The sequence below is a fragment of the Dermacentor albipictus genome, unplaced genomic scaffold (genome assembly GCF_038994185.2).
Source record: "Dermacentor albipictus isolate Rhodes 1998 colony unplaced genomic scaffold, USDA_Dalb.pri_finalv2 scaffold_22, whole genome shotgun sequence".
Lineage (NCBI taxonomy): Eukaryota > Metazoa > Arthropoda > Arachnida > Ixodida > Ixodidae > Dermacentor > Dermacentor albipictus.
The window spans coordinates 3,367,906-3,378,822 of NW_027225576.1; the positions used below are offsets into that span (position 1 = coordinate 3,367,906).

Sequence of the window (10,917 nt, forward strand, 5' to 3'; positions counted from 1 at the left end):
GCTCTATGCTGTGACTCCAGCAAGGCTTTTGATGCAGCCAGGCACTCACTGCTTCTGATCAAACTTACGCACTTTGGTGTTGACTCCTCAAGCGCCACTCTCTTGCGCAGTTATCTCCTTGATAGATCATGCTATGTTAACGTCAATGGCTAAACAGCTTCTTTTGATGCGAAATCATCAAATACCCACTGAAAAAAAAGCCAACGTCTGTGGCAGCGAAACGGAACCTAAATTCCCTATGGTTGCGACGGTGCAACAGCGGGCGAAAGGAAACACCTGCTGCCGCGATGGCGTGTGCCAGGTGTTGGGAAGAGGGTATCGCCGCAACGTAACGTCATCCTCACTCTCGTATGCCTACGTTCTAACATCGCTTTGGTAAACAGCATAAATAAATTGATATATAAACAACTGAATAAATTCTAAAGAAAAAAAATTGGATGACGTTTAACTTTGTATACCTAGTTATCACGAGCGAAAGATCTGTTTGGCTAGGCGTGCAAAGACTGTGCGCACAGTGTTTTTTTAAAGTTAGGCCACAGTCTTTCACACACATTAAGCACGCTGTGGAACGCGTTGTCCGTGAAGTCCTGGTGAAACCTCTCCATCGCAGTCGAGCTTGCCGCCAGCCGAAGGGTGTGGTTCGTGAAACGTTCGTTGTGGGTGCTTTTAGATTTACTCACGGTTTGGTCTCCTCCTTGTTCTTCGTGTTGCTGAACGATGGCGGCGATTGCAGTAGCCTCGAGTTTGGCACGCCTCCGCGCTTGGTAAGCTTCTCTATAACGTGATAATATTGTCTTACTTTGCGCCCGTGTTCCAGCAGTCAACTTCGCCTTGGCTTGACATTTCGAAGCCTGCCGGCTAGGCACAGCTACTGGATGATTGGATTCAGCCTATCGCTTGCGCTGAAGCGCCCGCACAGACGGACCAATCGGCACGCCATCCACGGCGAGACTGAGCGACCAAGCGTCGGCGAAGCAGCCGTTAAAGACCCGTTTATAGCCCGACATTATCGTCGCTCGACGCCGGGCGCGTCGGAGGGCGTTGGCCGCGTCCGGTTACGTTCACTGCGCCAGTGCGTCGAACCATCGGTCCAACTATTGACGCTATTCTTCTCGCCAACGTGACGTAAGGTGTACTTGCGCTCAAGCTACGTCGGAATGTAGATAGCTCTTGAACCCCCGCCTAGTCACATGGTACAGCAGCGGCGAAGCTCCGAGCGAGCGCAGCTGTGACGCCTCTCCACAGCGGATCACTTGGCATGACGTTAAGGGCAAGATATAGTCCGGCGTAACGCGCGCGCGCGGCCACGCGCGTCGCGGTTAAGCGACGTCGGTGAAAAACGCGCACTCTACAGTCCGGCGTCACGGCGTGGCCGGCGTGCGCCGGTGCGCTTGGCGAACTAAACGCCGCCGGCGCGGAGATAGAGCGTGTTCTATTTCACGCGGCTGCCGCTAGACCAGAATGCACTGCGCGCTGCAGCGGCAGCGAGCAGAAGGCAGAATGGCGGCCTGCGGTGCGCGTACTGACAGTGCGGCTGTTTTTTCAACATCCGCGAGTGATGACAGCGCAAGTGAGGATGCACTTATTGAGCGCCTGCTTGAAGGGATTCGAAGTCATCCATGTGTGTACGATGTGAAACGAATGGACTACCGCGACATAGAACGCAAAAACAACGCGTGGGAAACCATACGCAAGCAGTGTGGTCTCGCCACAGGTAAGCTGGTTTCGTATTCATATTTAGGTGCAGTGCATAGTTGTCGCAATGTAGGTGGTCCCATTTTGTCTCCCTTTTTTTTCTGCATCAGTTGACCAGTGCCTCAAACTCTGGAAGAGGTTGCGTGACCGCTTCAACAGAGAGCGAAAATTAATAGAACAGGCGAAGAGGAGCGGGTCCGGGTATATAGCCAGACGCACGTGGGAATTCCTCTCCGCAATGGAATTCTACAAAGAGTGTGGCCGTATGAGACCGTGAGTATTTTAATGAATACTTTAGAAGTACTCCAGCCACGTTTCTCTTTCGCTGCGCGGACGTTGCATACGATCAAGAGTACCTCGCCGCTTTCGCTGCCTTATCACTAGACTGAAACGATTTCGGTTGTATTTTCGACAAAATTCACTGGATGTGTTTCGTTTGTTTACTCACAAAAATTAGTTGTTTACCCGCTGTTATTTTTTCCAATGATCTACTATACGGAGTTTGCTTCAGATGTTTTTTATGCTACTTACTTGCCGATAACTTTGGTAATTCGCATTTGTCTGCTTTTGTGTAAGCAGACTGTTGGCAAGAGCGGTCAAAACTCTTTTCTATTCACAATTCCGCCATTCTGGCCCGAATTTTCTTTGTTTAGAACCGTATCGAACGTGCACGGTTCACCAGCAGCGACCAGCCAGGACAGCACGGCGGAGGAGCTGTTGCGCACCATGTGCGGCACTACCAGTGTGTCTCCCTCCCAGGACGACCAGGAAGAAGAAGCAGGCCAAGCGGAGCAGTACTGCATGGAGCAAGCTCCCCTACAGACTGATGAAGGCACTTCTTTTGGGTCGGCGCCTTCTGATGCGCAGAGAAAACGAAAAAAAAAAATGATGATTTTGATCAGCAGCTTCTGAGCCACCTCAAGAAAAAAATGACAGAGAATGAGGCATTTGGCCTTTCCATTGGCATGACACTGGACAGGCTCGCCAGATAAGCAGCAGCTAAGTGCAAAGCACGTTTAATGGAGGTAATTGCTGAGTTTGACATTTAAGCGCTTGAGAAAACTATGCAGCATCTACCTTCATTTATCTTGTTGACTCTTGTCTTTTTTTTACACAATGAGTCTGCAGAAGAACTGTACCTGAATTCTTACGACATCTTTTTTTATCAAGTTTCTGTGCAGGTAGTGTGCAGCTTGAGTTAGGGAGAGTACCTTTGTATACTCACATGTGCGAATAGCCCAATATAACGCATACTTTCTTTATGTTTGGTTGCAACATTGTTTTACATTTCAAATGAATACATTTATCTGACTTGGAATTGTGACAGCCATCATAGGCAGGTCTTTTTATACATTTCCTTTGTAAGTTTGTGCTTTGTACTAACTTGAGTGTGATTACACTACTTATTCTTGTGTTCAGACAGGTTGTATTCTCATTATACTAAACGCTACAACATGATGTTGGATTTAAAACAGTGTATTATGTGCCTTCAAGTGCCATATTTGTTATAGCACATTTTTTATATATTTGTACTGATGTGTACCTGCTAGGGTAGTTGTCATTACATTCACACACTCGCATCTGCAAGTGTAGTTCCTACTTTATTTGTATTTGGCTGCAACCTTATGCTGTATTTGAATGACTGCAATGCAGTACATTTCTCATTGTGCCTTGAAGTGACAAACATATAGGTCTTTTTATACATCTCATTTACACTTGTTTTGAACTGAATTAATGCAATTCAGATTCCTTTTATGTATTCGTAAGTGCATATTCGTTCCCTTGCATTTTTCTATATAAGGCTGCATGCAGCCTCGTGTGTTCCAAAGAGGGCAATATGTGCATGGCTCTTTGTGTCTTGAAGCGACAAAGCTATTCTAGTCACGATTTTCAAAGATTTCATTTTTAAATGTGTTCTTTGGTAGGAACATGATAGATATTGTTTACATACTCATGTGCACAGCTTTCTAGTGTTTTTCTATTTTTCATGTGTAACAGTGCAGTGTCATGTTGGATTTGAAAGATAACAATATGCTTAGAATGACAGAATGTTAAGCTAGTTAGTAGTGATGAATAGTAGCAAAAGCTAAGGGGTGCACACATGAACAGAAGAGAAGGTTAAATGACAGAACACTGTAGATGTCTTTTCATGGCGTTTAACCTGTCGTTTTCTCTTGTGTTTGCGTCTCCACGCCTAATCTTTTATTTAGTTTTTTCTTTAATGAGGTCAGTATGTTGCTTTTTCAGCCTTGGAGTGAAAAGACTATCCTATAGTCAGGTTATCTTGTTCAGTTGTGTTAAACGTGTTCTGTGACGTGAGCCCAGCTTAGATGACGTTTGCGCTCGCAGTTTCTATGTTATTACCTATTGCTTTATGACTACCTACCTCTTTGAAAAGAAGCTACTAGCCTTGCGCTAGTGCTGTATGTGGTAACTAAACCTTGTCATGTGCTGTGCACGCCATCACTCTTTCATTCCACTGTTTTAACATTTAAAAATCAATAAAGATGGTGCTTACAGACTTCAAAGCTTATTTATTGTGAATATACTTTATGTATTTCAAGAAGTAAACCAAGCAGCTGGTGTTACAGAAGAGTGCAGAGTTGCATCGTACATATGTTTACACAGCAGCAGTGTGTACTAACACAAAAGAACACAAGATCAGCCAAATTATTATAGTGATTTAGCAGCACTGAAACAGAAGTAAAAATGACTAAAGCACACAATACAGATAAAAGTTAACAATGTCAAACACTATGATTGTAGCTGCTAACAGCCCAACGCGAGATTTATACCAAAAAAGAGGCAAGAAAATCAGTGCACGTACAGAAATGAATTTCGTGAAAATTAACATTCGTATGATGCAATGAATATATACAAGCGCTGTACACCATCGTGAAATTTCGCGGTGTTGCTCAGGTTCGCCTAATTACGTTAACCTGCCATGGCACGGAGCCTGCTGCAGACAAGAAGTAATTGGAAATTTCGTCTCTGAGTGCCATGGCTGCAGGAGCAGATCGATTACTGCTAGACACTGCAATTGCTCCAACCTGTGTGATCGATTGCCGCCAATACCCATCTTGTATTTCCCCGCCACACACAGCGTCACCATAGCCTGCAGGACAATACACCGAATCGACCATTAAAAAGTTGTGCAGGCACACTGCCGCCTTCACCATGTCACTGAGCAGCTCGGGCTGTCCCGTGGCAGTGCCTAGAAAAGCCCTCCACCGTGAAACGAGGATTCCAAATGCGTTCTCTACGCATCTTCTAGCCCTTGATAGACGATAATTAAATATTCTTTTCCTGTCGTCCAACTGCCTTCCTGGATACGGACGCATTAAATATGTGCGCAAGGGAAATGCTGCGTCGCCTACCATAAAAACAGGCCACCCATTGACTGCTGTCGTGGGTAGCTCCATACCTCCACGCTCAAAAACATCCCTAATGGAGCTTTCATTAAAGAAAGCACCATCTGAAATCCTTCCTTGGGCCCCGACCTCGACGAGAGTAAACCGGTAGTCGGCATCAACCACGGCAAGCAGAACGATAGAATAGAAACCTTTATAGTTATAATAATCTCACCCACTCTTATCTGGGCACTGAATCGCAAAATGCTTGCCGTCTATGCTTCCGACTACATTTGGAAAATTCCACTTTAAGCTGTATCCTTTGCGGATTTTATCCCAATGAGCAGCTGTTGGGGGCTTGAGGACGAGCGGTGATAGACAGTCCCATATCGCCGAGAGCGTTTCTTTTAAAATCCCAGCAACCGTTGTTGCATGCATGCAGTAGCTCATTGCGATGTCTTGCATTGAGGCGCCTGTTGCCAGAAACCTGGAAAATCACCAGCAATAAAATTAGTTCACAAGACATGTGATGCAAAATTTATCGAACAACAACTTAAAATACCCACTTCAACGCGTTAAGCACTAATATTTATAAAACTGCAATAAAATGGAAAACTGCGCAATAAACAAAATGACAAAGTGGAATTGCTATGCTCATGGGGCGTCAGAACATTGAACTCACCTTAACGTCACTGCCAGCCTTTCGGCAGGGCGTATCGGTCTCCTGTGGTTAGGTGCATGCAGTATTCTCTCGTACACAAGGCTCAACAGGTGGTCGAACTTCGCCTTTGTCATTCTGCGAAAACAAGAGTGTCTTGTGTCAGATGATGCTTGATTACATTTATAGTCCCCAAATTTAAACTGCGGGATATGAAGCTAGCCGTAGTGGAGGGCGCCGCATTAATTTCCACGACAGGAATTACAATGAGTGCATTAAAACGCAGGCACACATGCGTTTCTTTTTTCTTTTTAATTCACCTGCACCGAATTGCGGCCACCACGGCAGGGAGCAGAACGCTACTGAGTGATCTGCAAACCGGCTGACAGGATTTTTTTTTAACCATTTCCCTTGTTTTAAAAATGGCGCTTTTTAACAAAAACGCAGGTCACGAAGAAAGGCCCATTGCGAAGAATGCAGACTTAGGTATAAAAGGAACAGCATTATCCCTTACCTGAAATACTTAAAGTGGTACTCGGGGTCCACTTGGCGCAGCTCCTGTACGAGGTGGTGGTAGTCGCTGAGTTGAGGGCGCTTCTCGAATAGCTCTCGTATGTACATGGTCCGCTTCCGTTTCTGACGTAGTCTACGTACTAGCAATACGAGTGCGATGTTCTGGCTGTCGGGACAAGTTAACGCCATGCCGCAAAAGTTTTCGTTTTTTAGGCGCACAAAAAGCGCGCGCGCTACCCGAACGGCGCGGGTATATGCAAGACGCGCATGCGCCATGGAAACAGCTGTTCGCCGCGGCCGTGAAGTTGCGCTCCCGGACGCACAGATGGCGCCAGCCTCGCCCGGCGCGCGCGCGCCGAACTGTAGAGGAAGCAAATTTCTTGCACCCCTGGCGTGGCTGGCGCAGCGTATCCGACTTCGCCTGCCGCGGCCACGCGCGCCGAGAACGCCGGACTATATCTTGCCCTTTACACTTGCCACTCTTGCGCTTCAGCGGCTCAAGGTCATTGCGACGCGATGAATGACCTTGGGAGACATGGCGTAGTAGATCTTTCGCTCTGAAACGTTAGCGGTAGTGAGTTCCGAAACTACGATCCCACGCTCAGAAGCCGAGTGTCTTACACACTGAGCTAAACCAGCGACTCTGAGATACAGGCCTGTGCAATCAGCGATATGACATCATGCCACGTGAACCGAATTTTCCGTTGCCAAGCCTGCCGTGACGAAAGCGGTAGCGTCAAAATCACCGCGGCTTACTCGGAAGCGTCCCCATTAGTACCTATATCAGTCATCGATCGAGGTGAACCAGCCGTGTGCTATCTATGGTAGGATACAACTTAACGAAACCGCAGTTGGAAACCAAGGCACACGGACCGCACGAGGTTGTTACACTGCCAGCCAATCACAGACGCACAAAAAATCGTCGTCATGCGACCATTTTAAAATGGCATCGTACTTGATACCTTCGGAGCATCGGCTGTTCTTGAAGAGTCTTTTCATCGGCGGAAGCAATGAGATGTGCAAGAAACACGGAAAGAGGGTGTGGGGTCGGAGCATTTCACTTTTCAAATATCCGTGGTACAGTTCATTTCACTGCTGACCCTGTTTTACTAATGAAACTTCACTGCCAACTAAAGTGAAACTTGGCGATAAATAGTTGCAGCGAAGCATGCGTTTTGTTTCAGTTCAATAAAGAATTAGGCTTTCACCGTTACACTATAATAAGAGTGAAAACGTACAAAAATAAGCGCTTCTAATTTTATTTTTGTCTTTACCGCTTTATTTAGGTAACAGGGAAAGTTTGAAGGACGAACTATTTGCAGCCTCGCGGAGGAACAGTGGCTGGCGGTTATGAGGGCGTGAGCGGGGCTTCACTGCAGACTTGAGTTGTATCCGACTGTAGGAGGCGTTAGCTATACGTCTCAACGAACTCGCTTGCAGCCGCGTTAAATTGGACTTTAATGCTTTCGCACTGATAACTACTAAGAACTGCTTGGGTGTCCTCAGGTTTTTCCTTCCTTCGTGTAAGAGCAAATAGGTCGACTTCGCAGGCAGCAAGACCAGTGTGTGATTGCGTAGCACGTTGCTGGTTGAAAAAATAAATGCGATCCCCCGCGGTGTCTGGATGAATGCGGCGTTCTGCTGATGAACACAAGGTCGGCGGTTCGGACGATTCGACGGCAAACTGCGCGGACCGCATTCTGATGGATGGAATTGGAAAAAAGGTAGTGTACTGTGTTTATAAGTCACATGAAAGACAGGGTCCAAATTATCCCAACGCTGCCCCCTTTCGTTATATATATACATATATGTATATATATATACTCTCCGAATTATCATGTGACGGCATCGCTGCTGCCGGCGCGAAGTGCAGGAGGAAAATTGCACGCCGATCTTGATAGCGAGCCTATTATTAGCGAAGGGGCCCGTGTGACTCGTATAAAGAAGAGAGATAAACTCTCGAGTAAGAAAACGCATTATTTGTGAATTCAGCTCACGTCCCACTCTCTTCACCCGTTTTTTTTTTTCTTTTAAAAAATGCGAGTGAGAGGTCGTTTCGTGAAGTGCGTATATTCGGTTGTTCCGCTCGTGTGGAATAACAGGAGAGCAGAGGTGCGGTTGTGTGGCCACTGAACACGGCTCACCTCGCATACGAATGTGGCAGGGATTTACCAGCAGTTCCCGAAAAGCATAGCACTAAAAATTCTCAAGTAGGCATTGCATTCGCACTCTTTTATCAGTTTCTTTTTTTGCCGCAACGACTCCTCTGCTGCCCTAGTATGATGGTGATAATTATAAAAATGTTTTTTTATGTGATGTCTCGAAGGCTTATTATGATGAATATAGAATAGAGGGGGAGCCTTGATATAAGAAGAAAAACACATGACAGGGCGTAGTTTTAGGAAATAGTATATAACAACGGGTGTCGGTGGGGACCTAGGCTACATGTGTCAACACGTCATTCTGATGGCGTTTGCCAAAGTCTACGGCGGGGAGATATACGCTTCGCATCCGTAAAAAAGCGCATAGTAGGAGATGACGGGGTCCTCGATCCTGCCATGTCTTCGTCAACGAGATGTCCCACCGTCTTTGTGCGCGCTGCAGTAGCATAGGTCGGTGCACCGCTGCATGAGCTTGTGGCCAGAAAGCGGCAGTTTCGTTGGCCACTCGTGCCGTGCGAGTACAAAAAAACTGATGCCGACCCCATGCATTGTAGAGTGCTCAGCGATTGAAACACGATACTCGGACAGTATGGCAGGCGGTGATCCTTGCGCCACCGGTGAGCGCTGGCTGATCGCTGAGGGGGCCCAAGTGCGTCACGATCTCGTCACGATGCATCAAAATGGCTCGTTTTCATGTGACAAAAAAGTGCACCAACTCAATGTCCCCAGCGTCCAGCGGTGGCGCAAAAGAATACCGGTTACCAGGCTGCCTGAGTATCGCTGAGCACTGTACATGTATGTATGTATGTATGTATGTATGTATGTATGTATGTATGTATGTATGTATGTATGTATGTATGTATGTATGTTGCGTGTACGCACGTGTGTCTGTGTGCGTGTGTGTGAATAGGTATATAAGCGCTGACAAAGGAGACAGGTGTTGCCTTCTAAAGACAAGTCACCTTATTAAAACGTTGGCTCCAACATGATGCTTTCGTGTTCAGAGATTTGATTGGTATAACAAGGTTTCAGGTACTCTTTTCATTATTTGCTGTTGGTTTTGCCTAGCCTCCTAGATAACTTGTGTGCCTTTGAGATGATTGGCGAACCAATGGGAGGCGGTCGTCGTTTGAACCATGGCGGTGCCGCGACACACGTAGGGTGGTCTCGAGCACACTTTTACGTTTTTGGTGCTCGCTGCTTACAAAAAAAAAGCACGCGCAACAATGAAAAGCAGCATACTTCTGCCTGCCGAATTATTAGCGAAGCTATTGCGAAGCAATAAAAAGCAGCCGCTGTTGGAACTTCTGTACCTGACATGTTTTTTTTTTTTCTCTATAAAAACCGTTGTTCGGCTAGGTTTCATCACCATCATCAACATCATTTTATTTTATGAAACCAATACAACAAAACATGATTGGACCCATAGTCAGGTCGGCTAGGGAAAGGTCCAAGTACAAGATATTCACTAAAAAAATGGCAGACATTCAAACTGCATGTACAAAAATACGTGAGATACTACAATAGCGGTATTACAAATATGTAATGCGCATACATATTGTGAAAAACAAAAAAAATTAGGATTATGAATATACAAAACCAAACACAAAGGTATTTAGTCCCACAGTTCTGGACAGACAAGAAAAATGTTTTTCAATAAGGCCGAAAAATTATGTTTGAGTTTGATGTCATCGGGAATCTCATTTCTTATCTGAGCACCATTGTACTCTAATAGCCTTTGACCGTAAGTGTTATGACAGGGCGGTAGGTTAAATCTATTATTAACGGCGGCTCTTGTTTGTCTCAGCAGCGATCTAAACAGCGTAAGAGGAAATGCATCATTAGTTTTTATTACTGTGTTTATTATTTGAGCTAACTCTAGTTTGTATGCAACTGATACCGAGAATATTCGCAGTTATTGAAAGAGTGCTCGACAAGGGTCAATTGTCTTTGCGAAGGTTATGGTACGAACAGCACGTTTCTGGAAGCGTAAAACTGATTCTAAATACGTTTTATAGGTACCGCCCCATGTCTCTAGGCAATAAGATAAATGACTATGGACAAACGCGAAGTATAATATGCGTAAAATCGGTGCACTAAAACATTCCCTCGCCCTTATTAAAATATGACAGCCATAAGCTAATTTAGAGCAAGCATTTTTAATTTGTGGCTTCCAATGCATGTCCGATTGAAAGACTGCACCCAAGTACTTGGTGTGAGGGACAATAAGCAAATACGTACCGTTTAAGGTTAACAATAAATTATCACAGCTAATATTCTTTCTTCTTCAGTGAAATAAAGCATACTGTGTTTTGTCGGTGTTAAGTGTGAGCCGATTGTTTACGAACCACTGCGAAATATTAATAAGTTCCTCGTTAATTTTGCCCTCTAGATCCTCTAATGTATCTCCTGTAAAAAATAGCGCAGTGCCATCAGCCTATATAACAGGTTCAGAATAGTTCAGAAACAATGGAAAATAATTGATGTATATAGAAAGAAAAGAGGGGCCCGAGTAAAGAGCCCTACGGCACGCCAAGTG

The 10,917-nt window shown here is 45.5% G+C and overlaps 1 pseudogene; it reads right to left on the minus strand.

Annotated features, from left to right (window-relative positions):
- Positions 1-1,801: 1,801 nt before the first annotated feature.
- LOC135915733 (uncharacterized) lies at positions 1,802-6,405 on the minus strand (annotated as a pseudogene).
- Positions 6,406-10,917: the final 4,512 nt, after the last annotated feature.